This window comes from Oncorhynchus nerka, linkage group LG19, assembly GCF_034236695.1.
Source record: "Oncorhynchus nerka isolate Pitt River linkage group LG19, Oner_Uvic_2.0, whole genome shotgun sequence".
Taxonomy (NCBI): domain Eukaryota; kingdom Metazoa; phylum Chordata; class Actinopteri; order Salmoniformes; family Salmonidae; genus Oncorhynchus; species Oncorhynchus nerka.
The window spans coordinates 16,148,345-16,173,383 of record NC_088414.1 but is presented as its reverse complement, the minus strand read 5'-3'; the positions used below and the strand labels follow the sequence as shown (position 1 = coordinate 16,173,383).

At 42.6% G+C, this 25,039-nt stretch overlaps 1 long non-coding RNA gene across 1 annotated transcript; it reads right to left on the bottom strand.

The window, feature by feature from the left end:
- Window positions 1-738: 738 nt before the first annotated feature.
- LOC115147003 (uncharacterized) lies at window positions 739-23,605 on the bottom strand. Its single transcript, XR_003866254.2, has 7 exons — window positions 22,886-23,605; window positions 9,268-9,667; window positions 8,982-9,076; window positions 8,733-8,872; window positions 8,540-8,619; window positions 5,314-5,385; window positions 739-1,020 (listed from the first exon to the last, which is right to left on the bottom strand). It is a non-coding gene; the product is annotated as an uncharacterized LOC115147003 (long non-coding RNA).
- Window positions 23,606-25,039: the final 1,434 nt, after the last annotated feature.

Sequence of the window (25,039 nt, the reverse complement as noted above, 5' to 3'; positions counted from 1 at the left end):
ACGTTCATGATTTTCTGGCACAGTAAATGCCGCACAAGGCTACGGGCCAGAAGGTTAATGGTTCGCTGACCACCACAGACAAATCTACCTGACTGTTTTATTATGCCTAAACTAAAAATCAAATCAAATCAAATGTATTTGTCACATACACATGGTTAGCAGATGTTAATGCGAGTGTAGCGAAATGCTTGTGCTTCTAGTTCCGACAATGCAGTAATAACCAATGAGTAATCTAACCTAACAATTCCAAAACTACTACCTTATACACACAAGTGTAAAGGGATAAAGAATATGTACATAAAGATATATGAATGAGTGATGGTACAGAACGGCATAGGCAAGATGCAGTAGATGGTATAGAGTACAGTATATACATATGAGATGAGTAATGTAGGGTATGTAAACAAAGTGGCATAGTTTAAAGTGGCTAGTGACACATGTATTACATAAAGATGAAGTAGATGATATAGAGTACAGTATATGCATATACATATGAGATGAGTAATGTAGGGTATGTAAACATTATATTAATTAGCATTGTTTAAAGTGGCTAGTGATATATTTTACATACATTTCCATCAATTCCCATTATTAAAGTGGCTGGAGTTGAGTGTGTCAGTGTGTTGGCAGCAGCCACTCAATGTTAGTGGTGGCTGTTTAACAGTCTGATGGCCTTGAGATAGAAGCTGTTTTTCAGTCTCTCGGTCCCTGCTTTGATGCACCTGTACTGACCTCGTCTTCTGGATGATAGTGGGGTGAACAGGTAGTGGCTCGGGTGGTTGTTGTCCTTGATGATCTTTATGGCCTTCCTGTGACATCGGGTGGTGTAGGTGTCCTGGAGGGCAGGTAGTTTTCCCCCGGTGATGCGTTGTGCAGACCTCACTACCCTCTGGAGAGCCTTACGGTTGTGGGCGGAGCAGTTGCCGTACCAGGCGGTGATACAGCCCGACAGGATGCTCTCGATTGAGCATCTGTAGAAGTTTGTGAGTACGATCAAAGCCGGCTGCAGACAATGATCAGCTAGGGGGAAATCAGATTTTCAACATTTTGATGCCATATTCATAATTATATAATATATATGCAACAAATTTTCCACCAACAGGTTTCTGTGCCAACTCTCCACACAACCAATAATCAAAGCATAACGACTTCGGGTGTTTCAATATCTTGGTTTGCCTTTTTCAACACCACAATAAACAGACTTTCAAGAGTGTCTAAAATGTCGGACCCCACTATTGTTTTTATAAAATTATTGACAAATCAATCAATCCAAACTGTACAGCGGCCATTTTATAAATGGAAAGAGACATCTATCACAAAACGATAAAAGGTTTAATGACATTTGGAGATTGTCAAATCAGGCTTTCGACACTTGGTAAGCCTAGAAGGTAGGAAGGGATGTATTTTCTGTTTGTCGAGATTGACTTAAAGATGAGCAATAATGACTGTATAAAATAAACAATTAAAATACTGAGCTATATTGTATACACATTTCTTTTTTGGGGGGGGTTATATTATTTTACAATTGCTCAGAGAAAGACACGTTTTTTCTCAAGAAATATTTACACCCCTAAAGATTAGTCAAAAGTTTAGTACTTGGTCCCACATTCCTGGAACACAATGACTACATCAAGCTTGTGAATCTCCACATTTGTTGGATGCATTTGCAGTTCGTTTTGTTTGTGTTTCACATTATTTTGTGAATGGTAAATATAATGTATTGTGTCATTTTGTTTCACTCACTCAGAGTCAATCGTCTCAGGGCATAAATCTCGCCTTCTCCAAATATCCTGTATGAATCCGTAGCTAGTCGTTGTTCAAACAAGTTATTTTCTGTAGACTTTGCTGATGCCGTATGGTTGTTTTTGTCTGTCTACTTGGCATTGTTTAGTAGGCCTACTATGTCTGTCCGTATAATTACTCCATTGCTGATGACGTCTGTCATTATGTCGTGAGCCAAGCCCATGCGTCTTGCTATTATTATTTATTCTAGGCCAAGAATGTTTAACGAGCAACAGATCATTATAACATCTAATTATAAATGCAGATAGTTTATTTTGATTGTACAAATGTTGTGACATAAGAGACGGGAGGAAAAAGCAAGCGAATTAGCCTACCTTCATCTAATGTCTGTAATAAATTCAGGCCATAGTAGCCAGCCAGACATTAGGGTATTTATTAGCCTATTTCTTTGATAATTGAATACGACTAAGTAAGTAAATGGCCCTAATTTGCATTTTCATCTGTCGGGGTCGTTTAACTTTGAGCAATGTTTGTGAATGAGTGAAGGAACATAACGATTCGCACTGCGATGCACTCTGAGCGTGCACTTTCCGGCATTTAAAGCACACTTCCGGGTTTGTCGTTCACCAGTAAATCCGATTATGAGTATCAAGTGTAATTAAACTGATATTATTTAGAGATCGGCACACCCCTATAGCATCCGCATTAATGTAGAAGTGTTTAGAAACAGATTCTATTCTTATTCACAGTAAACGTGACTACAAAATTACACAATACATTATTTACCATTAATTTATTTTGGGCCCAAAATCATCTGAAACAACCAAAACGAACAGCAAATGCATCCAATAAGTTTATAGAGTCACAAACTCGATGTAGTGATTGTGTGCTAAGAATATGGTCCGAAAACTACTAATCGTTTTGCAAAGCAAACGCTCAAAGTATTTCAAAGATGTTAATAATATTTGAACCCAGGTGTATGCTGTGTTCTCTAACCAAGATGCTTGCACATGAAAGTGCAAGCCATTACATGGTCAGCACATGAATGCAGGAGGTCTTTACTGAACATTACAGAGGAAGATGGCACCATGTGGTTCATGGAACACAAATCCATGTCAAATGCTTCATCCTCAGTCCCTAACCGAAGGGGGCAGTATTGAGTAGCTTGGATGAATAAGGTGCCCAGAGTAAACTGCCTGCTACTCAGGCCCAGTTGCTAATATATGCATATTATTAGTAGATTTGGATAGGAAACACTCTGCAGTTTCTGAAACTGTTTGAATGATGTCTGTGAGTATAACAGAACTCATATGGCAGACAAAAACCGGAGAAAAAAATCAAACCAGGAAGTGGGAAATCTGAGGTTTGTAGTTTTTCAACTCTTTGCCTATCGAATATACAGTGTCTATGGGTTCATATTGCACTTCCTAAGGCTTCCACTAGATGTCAACAGTCTCTAGAACCTTGTTTGATGCTTCTACTGTGAAGGAGGGGGGAATGGGAGCTGAATGAGTCAGAGGTCTGCCAGAGTGGCATGAGCTGATTATGTGCGCTCATGTGAGAGTTAGCTTGCGTTCCATTGCATTTCTACAGACAAAGGAATTCTCAGGTTGGAACATTATTGAAGATTTATGATAAAAACATCATAAAGATTGATTCTATACTTTGTTTGACATGTTTCTGCGAACTGTAATATGAATTTTCGTGTGAACTTTCACCTGGACTTGCCCGCGTGTTGTGAGTTTGGATTGTGTACTAAACGCGCAAACAAAAAGGAGGTATTTGGACATAAATTATGGACTTTATCGAACAAATCAAACATTCATTGTGGGACTGGGATTACTGGGAGTGCATTCTGATGAAGATCATCAAAAGGTAAGTGAATATTTATAATGCTATTTCTGACTTTGTTGACTCCACAACATGGCAGATATCTCTGTATGGCTTGTTTTGTTGTCTGAGCGCTGTACTCAGATTATTGCATGGTGTGCTTTTTCGGTAAAGTTTTAAAAAAATCTGACACAGCGGTTACATTAAGGAGAAGTGTATTTAAAGTTCCATGCATAACAGTTGTATCTTTTATCAATGTTTATTATGAGTATTTCTGTAAATTGATGTGGCTCTCTGCAAAATCACCGGATGTTTTGGAAGCAAAACATTACTGAACGTAACGCGCCAATGTAAACTGAGATTTTTGGATATAAATATAAACTTTATCGAACAAAACATACATGTATTGTGTAACATGAAGTCCTATGAGTGTAATCTGATGAAGATCATCAAAGGTTAGTGATTAATTTTATCTCTATTTCTGCTTTTTGTGACTCCTTTTTGTGACTTTTGTGGCTGTGTTTTTCTGTGACTAGGTGCAGACCTAACATAATCGTTTGGTGTGCTTTCGTCTTAAAGCCTTTTTGAAATCGGACACTGTGGTGGTATTAACACCAAGTTTATCTTTAAAATTGTGTAAAATACTTCTATGTTTGAGGAATTTTGATTATGAGATTTCTGTTGTTTTGAATTTGGCGCCCTGCACTTTCACTGGCTGTTGTCATATCGATCCCGTTAGCGGGATCTAAGCCATAAGAAGTTTTTAATAGACTACCATTATTAACTAGTCAATCACTGCCCTGCTGTGTGTTTGATCATTGAGAGAGGAGGAAAGGCATGCTCAAACATACTGAACTTGTATGACAAGGCCGGCTCCAAGCATAAGCAACATAAGTGGTCATCCCAAATAATGTCCCCCGACCAAAAAAGTGTCCACCTCTACGTTACAATGGGATTCAATGAACTATTAGCGTCCGTTGCTATATCAATGATGTGATTGATGACCTAATGATTAGACATTTGGAGATCATTACAGCCTAAATTATGTTATTTTCATCATCGCTATGCAAACAAGCCTGATTTCAGTGACAATTTCTCTGTTTAAACAAGTTATGTTTAGTTAATGAAATCATTACTTCAAACTACTTTTGGGTACCTTGTTAACATTACAACACAAAATCCATGTCTTAAACTTTCCTATTTTTCAGAAATGGCAAAGAAAACGTGTAATCTGCTTGACACATTAAAGTTACTAATTTCCATCCCATTCATATGTAAATCCATTTGATTCTGGCTTGTCTGGCTGTCATTGAGTGTATGTTAACTTCTGACCCACTGGGACTGTGATGAAAGAAATATAAGCTGAAATAAATCATGCTTTTTACCAAGTGCATTTATGATGTAATTTGCCACTGCCATAGTTGCAGTTGTGGTGCTATGCTCCGATCTAAAGCCAGACTGAACCCCGCTCAGTATGTTCTTTTCAATTAAGAAGTTTTTTTACCTGTGAGTGTAACAGATGTATATGTACTCTCCATGCGTTGTGTTTTCTCAAAATAAATAACTTCGGCCAGTGGTCCCAGTTGAGCATTAATTTATGTTGTTAAATGGGAAACAGCACGTTAGTTGTGCAGGGCTGAACGGTATTGATGGCTGTCGATGGCAAAATCCCTTGCATCACATTTTCATACTGGGCGAACAAAATACAAAAATACAATACAAAATATAACGTGTAAATACCTGCTGTTTAATGGGAAACAGCACGTTAGTTGTGCAGGGCTGAACGGTATTGATGGCTGTCGATGGCAAAATCTGTAGCATGAAGACAACTATGTTAGCAGTGGCTTATGTGACCATTACATCGGTGTATGGTAGCTAACACACTTATTTACAGCAATTATATGCCAAAGCACATCCCGGAAATCCCCTCTATCCCTAACAGGTACCATATACCCACACATGTATAAATCAGTAATGTACAGCAAACTTGTACACATTGTAAAATAGAAAATAGAAAACACTATTCAGAACGTGACCGACCCCTTGCATCACATTTTCATACTGCGATCTCCCCCTATCTGCAAGCGGGGCCAATCATAACACACTTTATTGTCATCAGAGTTGAACTAACCTATAAGAATGCTTGAACATTAAATACACATTTCTTTAGAGGCAAGTGGAAACATAACCAACCCTGTTACATGAGTTCACTAGGGATTCATAGACTTTGCTTGGCCAGGAGAGTGAGTTTGGAAATAGGACGATAGTTATTAGTGTCACGACTCCTACCGAAGGTGGCTCCCCTTCCCGTTCGGGTGGCGCTCGGTGTCTCCGGCCTACTAGCTGCCACTGATTCTTTCCTCCCCCTCCTTGTCTGTTTATTGGTTACACCTGTTGTTTATTTGGTGATTAGTTGGGCTTTATTAGCCAGCCGGCCCGCCTGCGGGATTGTTTGTGTGACTAGTGTGCACGTTAGAGGTTAACGTGTTTTCCTGTTTGTGGGGTTCTTGCTGGACTGTGTTTGGGGCATTTGTTTTGTGTGCACCCTGTGTTTTCGTGGGGTGGCATATGTTCGCCGTTTATGCATTAAATAGCATTACCCTGAACTCTCTGCTTCCTGCGCCTGACTTTGCACCCACTACACCCAGATCGTTACAATTAGCATCTGAGGGATCTCCACCCTTTAGCATTGGGAGAACATAAGGAAGTGGATGGCTGCAAACTTTCTACTTTTAAACTCGGACATAACAGAGATGCTTGTTCTAGGTCCCAAGAAACAAAGAGATCTCCTGTTGAATCTGACAATTAATCTTGATGGTTGTACAGTTGTCTCAAATAAAACTGTGAAGGACTTCGGCGTTACTCTGGACCCTGAACTCTCTTTTGACGAACAAATCAAGAGTGTTTCAAGGACAGCTTTTTTCCATCTACGTAACATTGCAAACACAGAAATGTTCTGTTAAAAAATTATGCAGAAAAATGAATCCATGCTTTTTGTAACGGGATTCTTCTGTTGAAGGAGAGGCGGACCAAAACGCAGCGTGGTTATTGCGATACATCTTTAATAAAGATGGGAAAAAAACAATATACAAAAAAACAAGAAACCGTGAAAAAAACTAAAACAGCCCTATCTGGTGTAACAAACACAAAGACAGGAACAATCACCCACAAAACCCAACACAAAACAGGCTACCTAAATATGGCTCCCAATCAGAGACAATGACTGACACCTGCCTCTGATTGAGAACCATATCAGGCCCAAACACAGAAACAGACAAACAAGACATCCAACATAGAATGCCCACTCAGATCACACCCTGACCAAACAAAACATAGAACATACAAAGCAAACTATGGTCAGGGTGTGACACTTTTGTTACTTCTAGGTTAGACTACTGCAAAGCTCTACTTTCCGGCTACCCGAATAAAGCACCAAATAAACTTCAGTTAGTGCTAAATAAGGCTGCTAGAAACCTGATTAGAACCTAGCAGATTTCAAGGTTTTACTGCTAACCTACAAAGCATTACATGGGCTTGGTCTTGCCGTACATACCTACACGTACAAGACGTAAGCCTCCTAATTGTCCCTAGAATTACTAAGCAAACAGCTGGAGGCAGGGATTTCTCCTATAGAGCTCTATTTTTATGGAATGGTCTGCCTACCCATGTGAGAGACGCAGACTCTGTCTCAACCTTTAAGTCTTTACTGAAGACTCATCTCTTCAGTAGGTCCTATGATTGAGTGTAGTCTGGCCCAAGAGTGTGAAGGTGAACGGAAAGGCGCTGGAGCGACGAACTGCCCTTGCTGTCTCTGCCTGGCTGGTTCCCCTCTCTCCACTGGGATTCTCTGCCTCTAACCCTAACAGGGCTGAGTCACTGGCTTACTGGTGCTCTTCCATGCCGTCCCTATGAGGGGTGCATCACTTGAGTGGTCTTCCTGTCTGGTTTGGCGCCCCCCCATTGGGTTGTGCCGTGGCGGAGATCTTTGTGGTCTATACTCGGCCTTGTCTCAGGATGGTAAATTGGTGGTTGAAGGTATCCCTCTAGTGGTGTGGGGGCTGTGCTTTGGCAAAGTGGGTGGGGTTATATCCTGCCTGTTTGGACCTTTCCAGGGGTATCATCGGATGGGGCCACAGTGTCTCCTGACCCTTTCCGTCTCAGCCTCCAGTATTTATGCTGCAGTAGTTTGTGTCAGGGGGCTAGGGTCAGTCTGTTATATCTGGAATATTTCTCCTGTCTTATCCGGTGTCCTGTGTGAATTTAAGTATGCTCTCTCTAATTCTCTCATTCTCTATTTGTTTCTTTCTCTCTCTCGGAGGATCTGAGCCCTAGGACCATGCGTTAGGGCTACCTGGCATGATGACTTCTTGCTGTCCCCAGTCCACCTGGCCATGCTACTGCTCCAGTTTCAACTGTTCTGGCTGTGGCTATGGAACCCTGACGTGTTCACCGGACGTGCTATCTGTCCCAGACCTGCTGTTTTCAACTCTCTAGAGACATCAGGAGCAGTAGAGATACTCTCAATGATCGGCCATGAAAAGCCAACTGACATTTACTCCTGAGGTGCTGACCTGTGCACCCTCGACAACTACTGTGATTATTATTATTTGACCCTGCTGGTCATTTATGAACATTTGAAGATCTTGGCCATGTTCTGTTACAATCTCCACTCGTCACAGCCAGAAGAGGACTGGCCACCCCTGATAGCCTGGTTCCTCTCTAGGTTTCTTCCTAGGTTTTAGCCTTTCTAGGGAGTTTTTCCTAGTCACCGTGCTTCTGCACCTGCATTGCTTGCTGTTTGGGGTTTTAGGATGGGTTTCCGTACAACACTTTGAGATATCAGCTGATCTAAGAAGGGCTATATAAATACATTTGATTTGAACATCAGCTGATTTGCTGCTGATTTTCTGCTGATTTTCTGCAGATTTTCTGCTGATTTGCTGCTGTTGTGTGCAAAGAGAATTACCTTTCAATTTGTTCTCCCACCATTCCTGGTACCAGTCAAGGGATTTGCCCATGGCAGTCTTGTTGGTCCATCCACCAAACCTGGAGGAGGGGGTAGGAAAGCGATATCTATTGACAATGTAATATATTAAAATATGTCTGATTATGTACCATGGAAAAACAAAAACAAATTGTAAAAAATTTATTAAACAAACCATTGGTGACAGAATATAACCTATAACATCAGTACATTGTTCCAGCGTTCATGACTTCGGTCACTCAAGATGACCTCAGGAGAACCATGGGTGTTGAAGATGTCCACCATTGCCTTGGAAGTGGCCTCGCCAGTCTCGTCCTTGATGGGTATCATACAAAACAAAAATATTTTTTTGGGTTCCAAGCATGCTTTTTAATGGGTTACACAAGGTAATTTAGAGTTTAACACTTACTCTTCCTTTACTGACCTTAATGGGTATTGCCTCCACCCAGTGATTGGTCTCTGTCAGACACCAGCTGTTGCCATTCCTGGATTTCGTGAAGGGTCCGATGAGGTCCATCCCTAACATTTAAAGTGTTAGAGAGAAGATTACTTTATTCTTACCTATATCTGTGTCATACAGTATGCATATTTTCATATTTGTAAGGATACTGAAACACACACTCACATACCTCCTTGAACTCTGCTGTGGTCAAATAAAGTAACCATTACAAAACAACTTATCAGTGCAAAATTTGAATTGGGACACTTACTGATCATGTGCCATGGTGAAACAACTTTGATGGGCTTCAACTCCTGCGCCACAGTCTTCACCGTCTCAAACTTCTGGCAGGCTTGACAGGATACTGACCTTAAAGCAAAAAGTGACAAATTGAAACATTGTGTGCTCTCTGATATGACATTCACTGAAACCATAATAATTTCAGATATAATAGAACGTGATTGACAAACAAAAGGTTATTTCATTTGCCCAGCTGTCCACCTCCTAAACAATTCCCTGTCAGAATAAGTGTAGGTTGATTTTGGCAATCATGCGCTTCACTCCGAAAGGGCCAGCATGCATCTCGGTCAGCACGGCCTCCTTCTCCTCCTTGGTAAAAATCACCCTCCTGTGTGGCTGGCCATCCTTCCCACGTAGGTACATATGATTGCCTAACAAGTTGGAAGAGAAGAGTTGTTGAAATACTCAAGTCTAAGTATGTAGGCCGTCATTGTAAATAATAATTTGTTCTTAAATGATTTTCTAGTTAAATAAAGGTTAAATAAATTACATTTGGTTGTGCATCAGCCGTTTTTGACAGTCAGTGGTGTAGTGGGGACATGTCACTTTTTTACATATCATTTTTCAGACAGGGCGCCTTTCTTTCGCTGGGCGGGCCGTTTGGGAAATTTTGAGCAGTATTAGAGTATACCCACTTCTCCAGGCACCACTCCAACACTGTGTGCAAGGTGTGATGTGCTTTAGCCTCTAAATGTCAAAGCCATTGTGGGGGTACTAAGCTAACATATGGAATTGTTTTAAGATGGTCATACCATGGATCATTTAGCTACTTGATTTTACATTTTACATTTAGAAACTGACAGAATATTGAATTTGGCCTATACTAACACATTCATAAGTGGCAAAAAAGATAGTCAAAAATAAATCATAAGGAATAAGGTTTTAAAGTGTCTGTCCTATATCTAGGTGATATGAGAACACTCAAATATTTTTCCTTCTTTGGACACATATTTACCCTCTTATTCTTGTTGGCACAAAACTACCTCCATACTTCTAATAGTTTGTATGGAGTCTGATGATAGTCTGATGAGTCTCGTGACACTTGTGGGGGTCGTAGAGCAAAACACCTGATATGTCTATCTTAAACTGGCAGATTATGCTATTATATTACTTAGACTGACACACAGGTGTGTCAATATACTCTTAGGCTATGATACAGACAAGTTTTCAATTACCTGCATCATTGGCTAAAGAAGTAAATCTTCTTGATGCTGTCACCCTGAGCATACAGTATGTCTCTACCAGGGAAAACACAATTACTACAGTGTTCTTTACTGTAAAGCCTAATCAAAGGATTAGATGAGAGAGAAATTAAAGATGTGATTATGCAGTATTTGTGCAGTGTGTTTGGGTGTGTGTGTGTGCGTGTGTGTGTGTGTGTGTGTGTGTGTGTGTGTGTGTGTGTGTGTGTGTGTGTGTGTGTGTGTGTGTGTGTGTGTGTGTGTGTGTGTGTGTGTGTGTGTGTGTGTGCTTGTGTGTATGGGTGCAAGTGCGTGCAATGTGTGTGTATAGCACATATATATAATATCTATGCTCTAACAACCCTGATACTCATTAGTTCACAGTTTTCATACCAGACTTTCAGACCAAACCATAGGCTATATCCCAAATAGCACATTATTGCCTACATATTGCAGTACATTTGACCCAGGGCTAAATAGAGAATGGGGTGCCATTTGGAGCAAAGCCATTATTCTCCTTCTCCTTAATAATTTTGGGGTGTTGTTTGTTTTAACGCTGTAGTTTGTAAAGCTTAATTTGCATATTTCCCTGGGTGCCTTTTCTTTTCGAGTGAATTGTAGCGCTATTACAACCCATGACTGTATTTGTTAGTGACAGACAAAAGTATTTTAAATTATTTATTTTGTAAAGCCTGTGACTTTAGCAAAGTGAGTATCTAGGTGATTGCCATCAATAAAATTAAACTCTATGACAAAACAATATATACAGGTATATCCTAAGGCCTCACTTTGTTGGCCCAGGCTTACCCTAACACAGTGGTGTTAGGATAAACTCCTGGTTTACAGGCCACATCAGGCTTGCAAGTCACATTGTGCTGGCTTGCAAAGTGAGGATAGCCAGCAGTTGGAATGTGTGTTAATCTGCATTCAGAATGACTGTCAGGGTCAGGTAAATTGACAAAAAGACTACCTAAACCATTTAAACTGGAACAACCATTTCAGCAACAGCTGCAATAAATCTAACTATTTGACTGGATTAGTTTGGATTTTTTTTTGTTATTTATCTTTGTGTAGCATAAGATTAATCAATGGTTTTAGTATAGACATTGCCATTGAGGGCTTCCTTTCTTCAACGGTAAGAAACTCAAGTAGAGTAAATTACAATACAGTACAGTAGAGTAGGGTACAGTAAAGTACAGTACAGTAGCTCATAGTACAGTGCAGTAGAGTAAAGTACAGTACAGTAGAGTACATTAAAGTAGGGTACAGTACAGTAGAGCACAGTACAGTACAGTAGAGTATCCTAGAGTAGGGTACATTACAATACAGTATAGCACATTAAAGACATCTATGTTTTGGACAAATAGATTTCAATGTTTGGGCTCTGGAGGGTTGGAGCCCCCCTGCTGGCTATGAATCTCAATATTCTACACTTTTTCCTGTCCACTACCCACACTGTGGTCCTCTGTATTTTAGTTGGTAGAGCATGGTGCAGACAGACTTATTCACCATGTGGCCATTGCGGAGAGGGGTCCAATTCCATCACCTGGTGATATTTGTAAGGATGTGACTTTAATGTGTGTGTTTTGGTAGTGACTTCAAAAGGTTGGACATCATTATTTAGAGAAAGATGTTTAAAATTAATAAAACTACTAATTAGATCAGTATCTTTTAATGTAGTAATAGAACAACTCAAGATGTTCTATTGAAATAATAGTGTTACAAAAAGGACAAATCATGAATTGCTTTATTTTCAAACATGAAGTTTAGGAGTCGGGTGTGGGACAGCTACCCATCAATAGAAAGTATGTGTATAAACAAATGACTAAACAATTTGGATCCCTTCACAGCCTCAGAGGATCTAGATAACGTTTCTATCCTCTCTGGAATACAATCAAATTGTATTCAAAATACTCAAATGATAAATGCATCTACCATATTACACATTGGAATGCTAAAAAATACAACTTTTATATTACCGTGTAGTTTACCAATAAAATGATCTGACGGTGAAGTGGACATGCTAGATATTCATATCCTGGCAGAAAGAAATTCTCACTACAGTACATTTGAATAGAAAGTTAGCAAAAACAGTTAAGCTCTTATTTTTAGTCACAGGTTGAAGAATTACAACATTTACCTGGAGCTAACTCTGTAACATGGAAAGGAAAATACCCGTCTATTTGTGAAAAATCACACTGATTAACTCTTTAGGCATTTTCCAGTTTACCTAATGACTTATGGCCCTGCCTACACCTAATGACTTATGGCCCTGCCTACACCTAATGACTTTTTAAAACTATATGAGCAAAATATATGCCATTTTATTTAGAACGTTAAGCCAGACAAAAGGAAACGGGCCTATTTATATAATGAATATGAATTCGGAGGGCAGAATTTATTTTAAAAAATTAAAATTATACTTAAATTCAAACTGGTTCTTTACCAGATTAGTAAAAATGGCTCACCCCGTGTTCAAGAACGGCTTTTCTCCTCTTATTACAACCTCTCACTTTAGGTTATTTAAAAATGAAATCTCCAAAATATCGTTATTTTTAAAACAAGCCATAGAAAATTGGCTGCTATTTCAGTTTAATCAACCAGAAAAGACAGAACAAATATTACAACAAATATTTTGGTTTAACTCAAACAAGCCATAGAAAATTGGCTGCTATTTCAGTTTAATCAACCAGAAAAGACAGAACAAATATTACAACAAATATTTTGGTTTAACTCAAAAAAATAAAGGGAACACTTAAACAACACAATGTAACTCCAAGTCAATCACACTTCTGTGAAATCAAACTGTCCACTTAGGAAGCAACACTGATTGACAATACATTTCACATGCTGTTGTGCAAATGGAATAGACAACAGGTGGAAATTATAGGCAATTAGCAAGACACCCCCAATAAAGGAGTGGTTCTGCAGGTGGTGACCACAGACCACTTCTCAGTTCCTATGCTTCCTGGCTGATGTTTTGGTCACTTTTGAATGCTGGCGGTACTTTCACTCTAGTGGTAGCATGAGACGGAGTCTACAACCCACACAAGTGGCTCAGGTAGTGCAGCTCATCCAGGATGGAACATCAATGCGAGCTGTGGCAAGAAGGTTTGCTGTGTCTGTCAGCATAGTGTCCAGAGCATGGAGGCACTACCAGGAGACAGGCCAGTAACTCAGGAGACGTGGAGGAGGCCGTAGGAGGGCAACAACCCAGCAGCAGGACCGCTACCTCCGCCTTTGTGCAAGGAGGAGCATTGCCAGAGCCCTGCAAAATGACCTCCAGCAGGCCACAAATGTGCATGTGTCTTCTCAAACGGTCAGAAACAGACTCCATGGGGGTGGTATGAGGGCCCGACGTCCACAGGTGGGGGCAGAGAACACCAAGATTGGCAAATTCGCCACTGGCGCCCTGTGCTCTTCACAGATGAAAGCAGGTTCACACTGAGCACATGTGACAGACTTGACAGAGTCTGGAGACGCCGTGGAGAACGTTCTGCTGCCTGCAACATCCTCCAGCATGACCGGTTTGGCGGTGGGTCAGTCATAGTGTGGGGTGGCATTTCTTTGGGGGGCCGCACAGCCCTCCATGTGCTCGCCAGAGGTAGCCTGACTGCCATTAGGTACCGAGATGAGCTCCTCAGACCCCTTGTGAGACCATATGCTGGTGCGGTTGGCCCTGGGTTCCTCCTAATGCAAGACAATGCTAAACCTCATGTGGCTGGAGTGTGTCAGCAGTTCCTGCAAGAGGATGGCATTGATGCTATGGACTGGCCCGCCCGTTCCCCAGACCTGAATCCAATTGAGCACATCTGGGACATCATGTCTTGCTCCATCCACTTGCACCACAGACTGTCCAGGAGTTGGCGGATGCTTTAGTCCAGGTCTGGGAGGCGATCCCTCAGGAGACCATCCGCCACCTCATCAGGAGCATGCCCAGGCGTTGTAGGGAGGTCATACAGGCACGTGGAGGCCACACACACTACTGAGCCTCATTTTGACTTGTTTTAAGGACATTGAATCAAAGTCCAGAGTCCCTATTGAGCTGTGAATGTGCTATCAACCAGCGTACGCTTTCTACGTATTCCCCAAGGTCTCTACAGCATTGTGACGTAGTTTTACGGATTTATGTTGAAGAATAGCCGTAGGCGGCTACATTGCGTAAGTGGTCACCTGATGGCTCCCAGGGTGACTCTCGTGTAAAATACAGAGGTAGCCATTACTTCAATCAGTCCTACTGAAAAATGAATTGTCCCGAAAGGATATATTATCGAATAGATATTTGAAAAACACCTTGAGGATTGATTATAAACAACGTTTGCCATGTTTCTGTCGATATTATGGAGCTAATTTGTAATATTTTTTGCCGTTTTCGTGACTTCAATTTCCGGGCGATTTCACAGCCAAACGTGAAGAACAAACAGAGCTATTTCGCCTACAAAAATATAATTTTTGGAAAAAAGGAACATTTGCTAGCTAACTGGGAGTCTCGTGAGTGAAAACATCCAAAGCTCATCAAAGGTAAACGATTTAATTTGATTGCTTTTCTGATTTCCGTGACCAGGTTGCCTGCTGCTAGCTAGGCATAATGCTATGCCAGGCTATCGATAAACTTACACAAATGCTTGTCTAGCTATGGCTGTAAAGCATATTTTGAAAATCTGAGATGACAGGGTGATTAACAAAAGGCTAAGCTGTGTCTCAATATATTTCATTTGTGATTTTCATGAATAGGAATATTTTCTAGGGATATTTATGTCCGTTGCGTTATGCTAATTAGTGTCAGGCGATGATTATGCTCCCGCATGCGGGATGGGGAGTCAGTAGAGGTTTAATCGCTATTTGTGAATGTATGAGACCTGTGCCGGTGGAGAAATATTTCGATGTGGTGCGCCGTCCTCAAACAATCGCATGGCATGTTTTCGCTGTAATAGCTACTGCAAATCGGACTAAATATCTAATGTAAAATATACTGTGTCCATAAAATGTAAATAGTATGTATAAACTGAAAATAGAAGCCTTAGTATTGTTGTCCATTAGTTTACTCCAATTAGGGGAGGGATGATAGGCTTAGGGGAAATTAATAAAGAAGGAAAATATATATCAAAAATATATATACTGAACAAAAATATAAACTCAACGTGTAAAGTGTTGGTCCCATTTTTTATGAGCTGAAATATAAGATCCCAGAAATGTTCCATACGCACAACAAGTGTATTTCTCTCAAATTTTGTGCACAAATTTGTTTACATCCCTGTTAGTGAACATTTATCCTTTGCCAAGATAATCTATCCACCTGAAATGTGTGGCATATCAAGACGCTGATTAAACAGCATGATCATTAAACAGGTGCACCTTGTGCTGGGGACAATAAAATGCCACTCTAAAATGTGTAGATTTGACACACAACACGATGCCTCAGATGTCTGAAGTTTTGAGGGAGCGTGCAATTGGTATGCTGACTGCAAGTATGTCCAACAGAGCTTTTACCATAGAATTGAATGTTCATTTATCTACCATAAGCCGGATCCAATGTAGTTTAGAGTATTTGGCAGTACATCCAACCGGCCTCACAACCGCAGACCATCCATGACTGCGCCCCTGATTTCATGGATGTCCATAGATTAAGGCCTGATTAATTTATTTCAATTGACTGATTTCCTTCTAAAAACTGTAACTAAGTAAAATTGTTGCATGTTGCATTCATATTTTTGTTCAGTATATTTACCAAATAATATATGGGGGATTGAAAATGACGCAGACAATTACATTGATAGAAGCCACAATCTGCAATATTAAAGGTGATCTACCCCTTAAATTAATCAAATAAAATAATAATACAATAATAATACAAAAAAAATGACTTGGAACTATACACTGTGTGCACAATTATTAGGCAAAAATTCTTCGGGATTCATTTTATTATTGAACAATGCTCTCAGTCAATCCAAAATGTTATTGAACCTCAAACCTGAATGTTTAACAAAGGAAAAGTGAGTTTTGTCTTTCCCGGGGAAATATATAAGTGTGCACAATTATTAGGCAACTATTAGTGTGCAGAATTATTAGGCAACTAAATTACAAAAATAATTTCTCTCAACTCACTTGTTTACTCTCAAATTTTAGAGTAAGTGTAACAAATAAGTAATACAAAATGACAATTATATAGCATTTTTGGCCTTTCAAAAATATTCAGTGAACAATATAGCCGCCCTTATTTTCAATAACTGCCATGAGCCTTCCATCCATGGAGTCTGTCAGTTTCTTGATCTGTTCACGATCAACTTTCGCTGAAGCAGCAACCACAGCCTCCCAAATGCTGTTCAAAGAGGTGTATTGTCTTCCCTCACTGTAAATCTCACGTTTGAGAAGGGCCCACAAGTTCTCAATAGGATTTAAGTCAGGTGAGGAAGGGGGCCAGGTCAGTATTCAAGCATCTTTGAGGCCCTTGCTGGCTAGCAAAGCAGTGGAGTACTTGGATGCATGTGATGGAGCATTGTCCTGCATAAAGATCATGGCCTTCTAGAATGCTGAGGACTTCTTCCTGTAACACTGCTTGACGAAAGAATCTTCCAGAAACTGGCAGTAGGTTTGAGAGTTGAGTCTCAGTCCATCTTCAACCCGAAAAGGTCCAACTACCTCATCCTCAATGATAGCGGCCCATACCAGTAACCCTCCTTCGTCTTGCTGGCGCCTGACTCAAAGTGGTGCCGTGTCCATTACTGATCCAGCCACGGGCCCTCTCAAGCGCAGAGAGCAGGTAATTCCGTACATGGATCTTTTATTCCAATGACAGCGGAAAAACGGACATGTAAAACACAAGGGCGCATGAAACAACCCGTCCAAATAAACAGGACTAAAACTGTCCGGAAAAATAGAGATCACACTAATCAACCAACAGCAATAAACAGAGAACAAGCCCGCACAATACCCAGCGGGCCTAGTGCCCTTAAATAGCCTACAAACAAAACTAAACTCAAAACCGGTGTAACCAATTAGACCCAACTAACAGAAACAAAAGGAAAGGGAATCGATGGCAGCTAGTAGGCCTGCGGCGACGACTGCCGAGCGCCGCCCGAACAGGAAGAGGCACCATCCTCGAGGACGACCCGGAGGACGAGGCGTGGGGCGATCTGGGTGGAGGCGGTGGAAATCCCTCAAGAGGGAAGGATCTAAAATGTCCCCCAGCACCTCTCTTCCGGACCGTACCCCTCCCAGTCCACGAGGTACTGCAGGCCCCTCACCCGGCGTCTCAAGTCCTGAATAGCTCGTACTGTGTACGCCGGGGACCCCTCGATGTCCAGAGGGGGCGGAGGGACCTCCGGTACCTCACCTTCTTGTAGGGGACCAGCTACCACCGGCCTGAGGAGAGACACATGAAACGTGTTAATGTGATAGTAAGAGGGAAGTTGCAATCTATAACACACCTCGTTTATCCTCCTCAGGACTTTAAATGGCCCCACACACTGCGGCCCCAGCTTCCGGCAGGGCAGACGGAGGGGCAGGTTTCGGGTCGAGAGCCAGACCCTGTCCCCTGGTGCGAACACAGGGGCCTCACTGCGGTGGCGGTCAGTGCTTTTTTTCTGCCGTTCACTGGCCTGCCTGAGAGAATCCTGGACTGCCCGCCAGGTCTCTCTAGAGCGCTGTACCCACTCCTCCACCGCAGGAGCTTCGGTCTGACTCTGATGCCACGGAGCCAGGACCGGCTGGTAGTATGCATTCAAATGGCGACGCATTCAAATGAGTGACGAAGTGAGTTCTGGGCCAACTCTGCCCACGGGACGTACCTCGCCCATTCTCCTGGCCGGTCCTGGCAATACGACCTCAGAAACCTACCCACTTCCTGGTTTACTCTCTCCACCTGCCCATTACTTTCGGGGTGATAACCAGAGGTAAGGCTGACCGAGACCCACAGACGCTCCATAAATGCCCTCCAAACCCGGGACGTGAACTGGGGACCCCGATCAGATACGATGTCCTCTGGAACCCCGTAGTGCCGGAAGACGTGGCTAAATAGAGCCTCAGCAGTCTGTAGGGCCGTAGGGAGACCAGGCAATGGGAGGAGACGGCAGGACTTAGAGAACCGATCCACAACGACCAGAACGGTAGTGTTCCCCTGAGATGGGGGAAGATCAGTAAGAAAATATACCGAGAGATGAGACCATGGCCGTTGTGGAACCGGGAGGGGTTGTAACTTCCCTCTAGGCAGATGCCTAGGAGCCTTACTCCGAGCGCACACCGAACAGGAAGAGACATAGAGCTTCACATCCTTAGCTAAGGTGGGCCACCAGTGTTTCCCCCTAAGACCCCGCACTGTCCTATCAATCCCCGGATGACCCGAAGAAGGTAGTGTGTGAGCCCACCGAATCAATTTATCACGGACACCAAGCGGCACGTACCTAAGACTGGTCAGACACTGTGAAGGCGCAGGTTCAACCCTCAATGCTCGATGTCCGCGTCCACCTCCCATACCACCGGGACCACCAGCTGGAAGGATGGGAGTGGGATCGATGGACCAGTCCTCGGTGTCATAGAGACGGGACAGCGCGTCGGCCTTAGTGTTAAGGGAACCTGGTCTATAAGAGATCATAAATCTAAAGTGTGTAAAGAACATGGCCCACCTAGCCAGACGCGGATTCAGTCTCCTCGCTGCTCGAATATACTCCAGATTGCGGTGGTCAGTCCAGATGAGGAAAGGGTGTTTAGCCCCCTCTAGCCAGTGTCTCCACACCTTCAGGGCTTTTACCATAGCTAGTAACTCCCTGTACCCCACATCATAGTTCCGCTCCGCCGGACCCAGCTTCTTGGAAAAGAAAGCGCAGGGACGGAGCTTCGGTGGCGTGCCCGAGCGCTGTGACAGCACGGCTCCAACCCCAGCCTCGGACGCATCCACCTCCACTATGAATGCTAACGAAGGATCCGGATGCGCCAACACGGGAGCTTCAGTAAACAGCGCCTTCAACTGGTTGAAGGCTCCATCGGCCTCGGCCGACCACCGTAGACGCACCGGTCCCCCCTTCAGCAGTGAGGTAGGCGCAGCTACTTGGCCAAAACCCCCGGATAAACCTCCGGATAAACCTCCGGTAGTAATTGGCAAACCCTAAAAACCGCTGCACCTCCTTTACCGTGGTCGGGGTCGGCCAATTACGCATGGCGTTAACGCGGTCACACTCCATCACCACCCCCGAGGTGGAAATGCGATAACCCAGGAAGGAAACGGCTTGTTTGGAGAACACACATTTCTCAGCCTTGACGTATAGGTCATGCTCCAGCAGTCGCCCAAGGACCTTGCGCACCAGGGAGACATGCACGGCGCGTGTGGCAGAATAAATCAAGATGTCATCAATATAGACTACCACACCCTGCCCGTGCTAGTCCCTGAGAATCTCATCTACAAAGGATTGGAAGACGGCTGGAGCATTCTTCAACCCATACGGCATGACGAGGTACTCATAGTGGCCTGATGTGGTACTAAACACTGTTTTCCACTCGTCTCCTCCCCGAATACGCACCAGATCCTCACCCGAGGGAGTCGGACGCACGGTAGCCAGGTAGAGCTCGAGCTGGAGCAAAAATCCCTGGCACCCAGCCGCCGCTCCATCGTACTCCCTCGGGGGGGAGAGACGCAATGTGTTGGACCCAGACGACGACGTAGGTGGAGTGGGTGGCGTCGTCTGTGGGGGAGCTGGGATAGACGTCGGTAGACCACTCCTCTTCCATCGCTTCATCCTCTCCAACATCATTTGAACCCAGTTCTGGCTTGAATACTGTCCAACTGCATGCATATTACAGGCCTATTGGGCACAGCAACACAGAGACACAGACCAGATAGAATCTCAACCACTCACTGGTATGTGAAGATTATAGACCCGAGGCAGAGACTTGTGCCAGCTCTCAGTTTAAACAAAGAACAATAATTATGGGGCTCCTCTTACCCTAAAGAGAAAATAGATGCAGAACAGAACAATGTGAGATTGCTCGGCTGCATTTGTGATTCATTATTAAATAGTCTGCTTTTCCAACTCATTTCCATAATGCTTTACTTATTGTTAGGAATGGGATGGCTTTTGGCTGTCTATTATAGTGTTTGGACAAATGTCATCCTCAAATTCATATATCTTTCACATTCCCCAGCAATCATATGTTTTCTGTGACAGATGTATATTTCATTATTATTTATATATTTCATTTTTTATTGTTGGGCCCGTGAAACTTTGAAACAACTGATTATCTTTCTCCTTGCTATCCTCCCCCGACCTGAACAAAGCCTGCAAGCAGAACGGGATATCAAAACATTAATATTCAAATCTGTTTTGGATGTGGGAGGAGGAAGAGTGAAATTGAAAAACATTTGTTCAGAAAGTTTTCCTTATTATAGCAGTGAAGCCTGCCCAGTGAGCAAAACTAAATATTTTAGACGTCCATCAACATCAGCGTCGGACGGTGCTTACTGGGTAGTCCCGAATCTTGCCAACTCCGTTGCTGTCTTAGTCAAGACAAACACAGTTCCATAAGGAGTTGGCAAGGGAGCAGAACCAGACTGGTTAGTGAATAATTCTAATGCGAGATTCAAACCCACTATTCATCTTGAGTCCTTCAGTTCATTACCTAAGCCATTACGGCAAAACAGAATAACCCAAACTTTTTAACAAAGTAATTTATATTGTATATGAATGCTGCACTAATGCTACCAATGTGGTAAAACAACTATATCATTTTGATTGAAAGTTTGAATACTTCGATGTGCTACCGTTATGGAAAAAAAACATGATTGCATGGGCGGGAGTTTCTGCATTCCATGGTTCCATCACCATGAGGTAAATTAATAGACCAATAACAAAGAGTTCCAAACATCTCTGCTAATAACAATTTGTTTTCAGTTTTCCCAGAGAAGGCATGGCCCCGAGTTGATTATCCTTTTTATACCATGTGTCACGCCCTGATCTGTTTCACCTGTTCCTGTGATTGTCTCCACCTCCTCCAGGTGTCACCCAGTGTATTTATCCCTGTGTTTCTTGTCTCTCTGTGCCAGTTTGTCTTGTATGTTTTCAAGTCAACGGTGTGCTTTTCCCGTGCTCCTGTTTTCTAGTCTTCCTGGTTTGGACCATGCCTGTTTTTTCTAGACTCTGTACCTAACTGCTTGACCCTTCTACCTACCCTGACATCGAGCCTGTCTGCCACTCTGTACCTCTTTGACTCAGAATCTGGTTTTGACCTTTTGCCTGTCCACAACCATTCTCTTGCCTACTCCTTTTGGATATACTGTAAATAAACACAAAGACTCTAACCATCGCCTCCTGTCTGCATCTGGGTCTCGCCTTGTGCCCTTATACCATGGCTATAATTTAACACATTTGTCACTTCAAATGAATTTAACAATGCCAATAATGTTTTTAATTTGACTTTTGCTTTCAAAAGCAGCAACATGTAAGAATTAACTATAGCCATTGAATTTTACTGTGGGGATATACTGTGTGTCATAGGGAAATAATGCCCTTCAAGCCAATGTGAGTATTCAACATTGCAATAGTATAAAGTAAGGTATTTCTTTATACCCAGAAATGATTTGATATCGATATCAAAATGGCCATTAACATGAAGAACATACGGAGGAGGTCCACCGTTTCACAGAAACACTGTGTGTGTGACCCCAAAAGCCCACAAGACATGTTCAAGTCGTTGCATGATTGTTAAAAATACACTCAAGAAAAACTAGTATTTTTATCATAGTAATTGGAATTTGAATGGAATTGACCTCAACATTAGTTTGCACACTTTGGAAGCAACCACACCTGGGATTTGAACTCACAACCTCTTAAATGACAGCAACTTGAAGTTCCTGCTTCGCTACCAGGCCTGTGGCTGTGACAGAGACCGGCCACAGATTTATTGGCAAGAATACATTTTGGCACTTTGTTAAAAGTTGCCGGGAATAAAGTCAATAATTGTACGATTATCTGACAACATCTGACAACACCAACTACAAAGTAGCAGTGTCAGGGACACTTGACATTAAGACCTAGATTAAATCAGATCAAGCATAAACACACAATATCCGACACCCGCAAAGCTGGTGTTTTGGCAGTGTTGGAGGTGTAACCGAGTTGGAGCTGTCAAAATCGGCCATGTGGTCATTGTCACAAAGCCAACACCCGTCCTACTCGCGTTAGAAGTTCCAAATGGATTACGCAAGCCACCATCAATACGCAGACCTGCCTTTCCCCATCACGCACATCTGCGCTCATTGGACTCAGCTGAACTCTATTACTTGTGTCATTGCCTTCCCTGTATCTGTCTGTTCCCTGCTTCGGGATTGATCTTTGTCATATGTCCTTGTTTACCTGTGTGCTGATGCTGTTCCTGCCGTGTTCTATGGCCGTTCCTGATTAAATGTTTGAATTCCCGTACCTGCTTCTCCTGTCCGGCGTCACGCCTTACAGAATCCTAAAGCCATCACACGAAGCATCGGGGAGTACTGGCATTCCGGTTGGTGGTGACGTCGGACCAGGGTCGCCGCCGATGGAACCGGGGGTGCCTAGCCAGCTCATCGGCGCTTCCACGTCCTAACTGGCTTGAGAGGTTTCCTTGCCCCGGTTGGCTCGGAAGGTGCCCATCCCACGCCCTCAGTCGGATCGTCAGGTCTTGTTCGCCCAGCCGGCTCGTCAAACTGTTAAGTCTCCACCAGATCATCGGGCTTCCTCAGATTTTTTCTGTCACTGGCCTCCACACAATACCCCATGAAGTCAAAGTGAAACAATGTTTTTAGATGAATTAAAAATGAAAAGCTGAAATTCAATAAGTATTCGACCCCTTTGTTATTGCAAACCTGAAGAACTTCAGGAGTACAAATGTGATTAACAAGTCGCATAAGACTTGCATGGACTATGTGTGCAGTAATAGTCTTTAACATGATATGGCATGACTATCTCATCTCTGTATCACAAACATACAATTATATGTAAGGTTTTTCAGTCGAGCAGTGGATTTCAAACACAGATTTAACAACTAATAATTTTTGTCCTGAATACAAAGTGTTATGTTTGCGGCGAATCCATTATTGAGTGCCACTTTCCACTTGAACCCGATCGAACATCTCTGGAGAGACCTGAAAATAGATGTGCAGCAGCGCTCCCCATCCAACCTGACAGAGCTTGAGAGGATCTGCAGAGAAGAATGGGAGAAACTCCCCAAATACAGGTGTGCCAAGCTTATAGCGTCATACCCAAAAAGACTCGAGGCTGTAAGGCTGCCAAAGGCGATTCAACAAAGTACTGAATCAAGGGTCTGAATAAATATGTAAATGTGATATTTAAGTTTTTTCTTTTTTACACATTTGCATTCATTTCTAAAAACCTGTTTTTGTTTGTGTATAGATTGATGAGGGGGGAAAAACTATTTAATACATTTTAGAATCAGGCTCTAACATGACAAATGTGGAAAAATCAAGGTGTCTGAATACTTTCCAAATGCTCAGTATACTCTCTTAGAGCTCTATTTTCACAAACCTAACGCAATGGTAAACCTCACAATCCATACACATATTAAAGTTCTCACTAAAGACACACCTCTTCACACAGGCTTACTCAGATTATTTGTTGTCTTAACTTTTATCCTCTGTCTAGTTCACTTCCCTGGTTAGTCTGTCATCATGTTTAGTGTACTTTTATCGATTTGTAATATACTTACTTATTTAATATGTGATTTTATTGCTTTTGATGCTGCTCCTTTTCTTATGTACACAACATGATCAAAAGTATGTGGACAGTTGCTCATCAAACATCTCATTCCATAATCATGGGCATTAATATGGAGTTGGTCCCACCTTTGCTGCTATAACAGCCTCCACTCTTCTGGGAAGGCTTTCCACTAGATGTTGGAACATTGCTGCTGGGACTTGCTTCCATTCAGCCACAAGAGCAAGTGAAGTCGGGCAGTGATTTGGGAAGATTCGGCCTGGCTCCCAGTTGGCGTTCCAATTCATCCCAAAGGTGTCCAATGGGGTTGAGGGCAGGGCTCTGTGTAAGCCAATCAAGTTTTTCCATGCCGAGCTCAACAAACCATTTCTGTATGGACCTCGCTTTGTGCACTGGGGAATTGTCATGCTGAAACAGAAAAAGGACCTTACCCAAACTGTTGCCACAAAGTTGAAAGCACAGAATCGTCTAGAATGTCATGGTTTGTTGTAGCGTTAAGATTTCCCTTCACTGGAACTAAGGGGCCTAGTCTGAACCATGAAAAACAGCCCCAGACTATTATTCCTCCTCCACCAAACTTTACAGTTGGCAGGCGCGTTCTCCTGGCATCCGCCAAACCCAGATTAGTCCGTCAGACTTCCAGATGGCGAATCATGATTCATCACTCCAGAGAATGCGTTTCCATTGCTCCAGATTCCAATGGGGGCGAGCTTTACACCACTCCAGTCGATGCTAGGCATTGCACATGGTGATCTTAGGCTTGTGTGCAGCTGCTCAGCCATGGAAACCCATTTTATGAAGATCCCGACGAACAGTTATTGTGCTGACCTTGCTTCTAGAGGCAGTTTGAAACTCGGTAGTGAGTGTT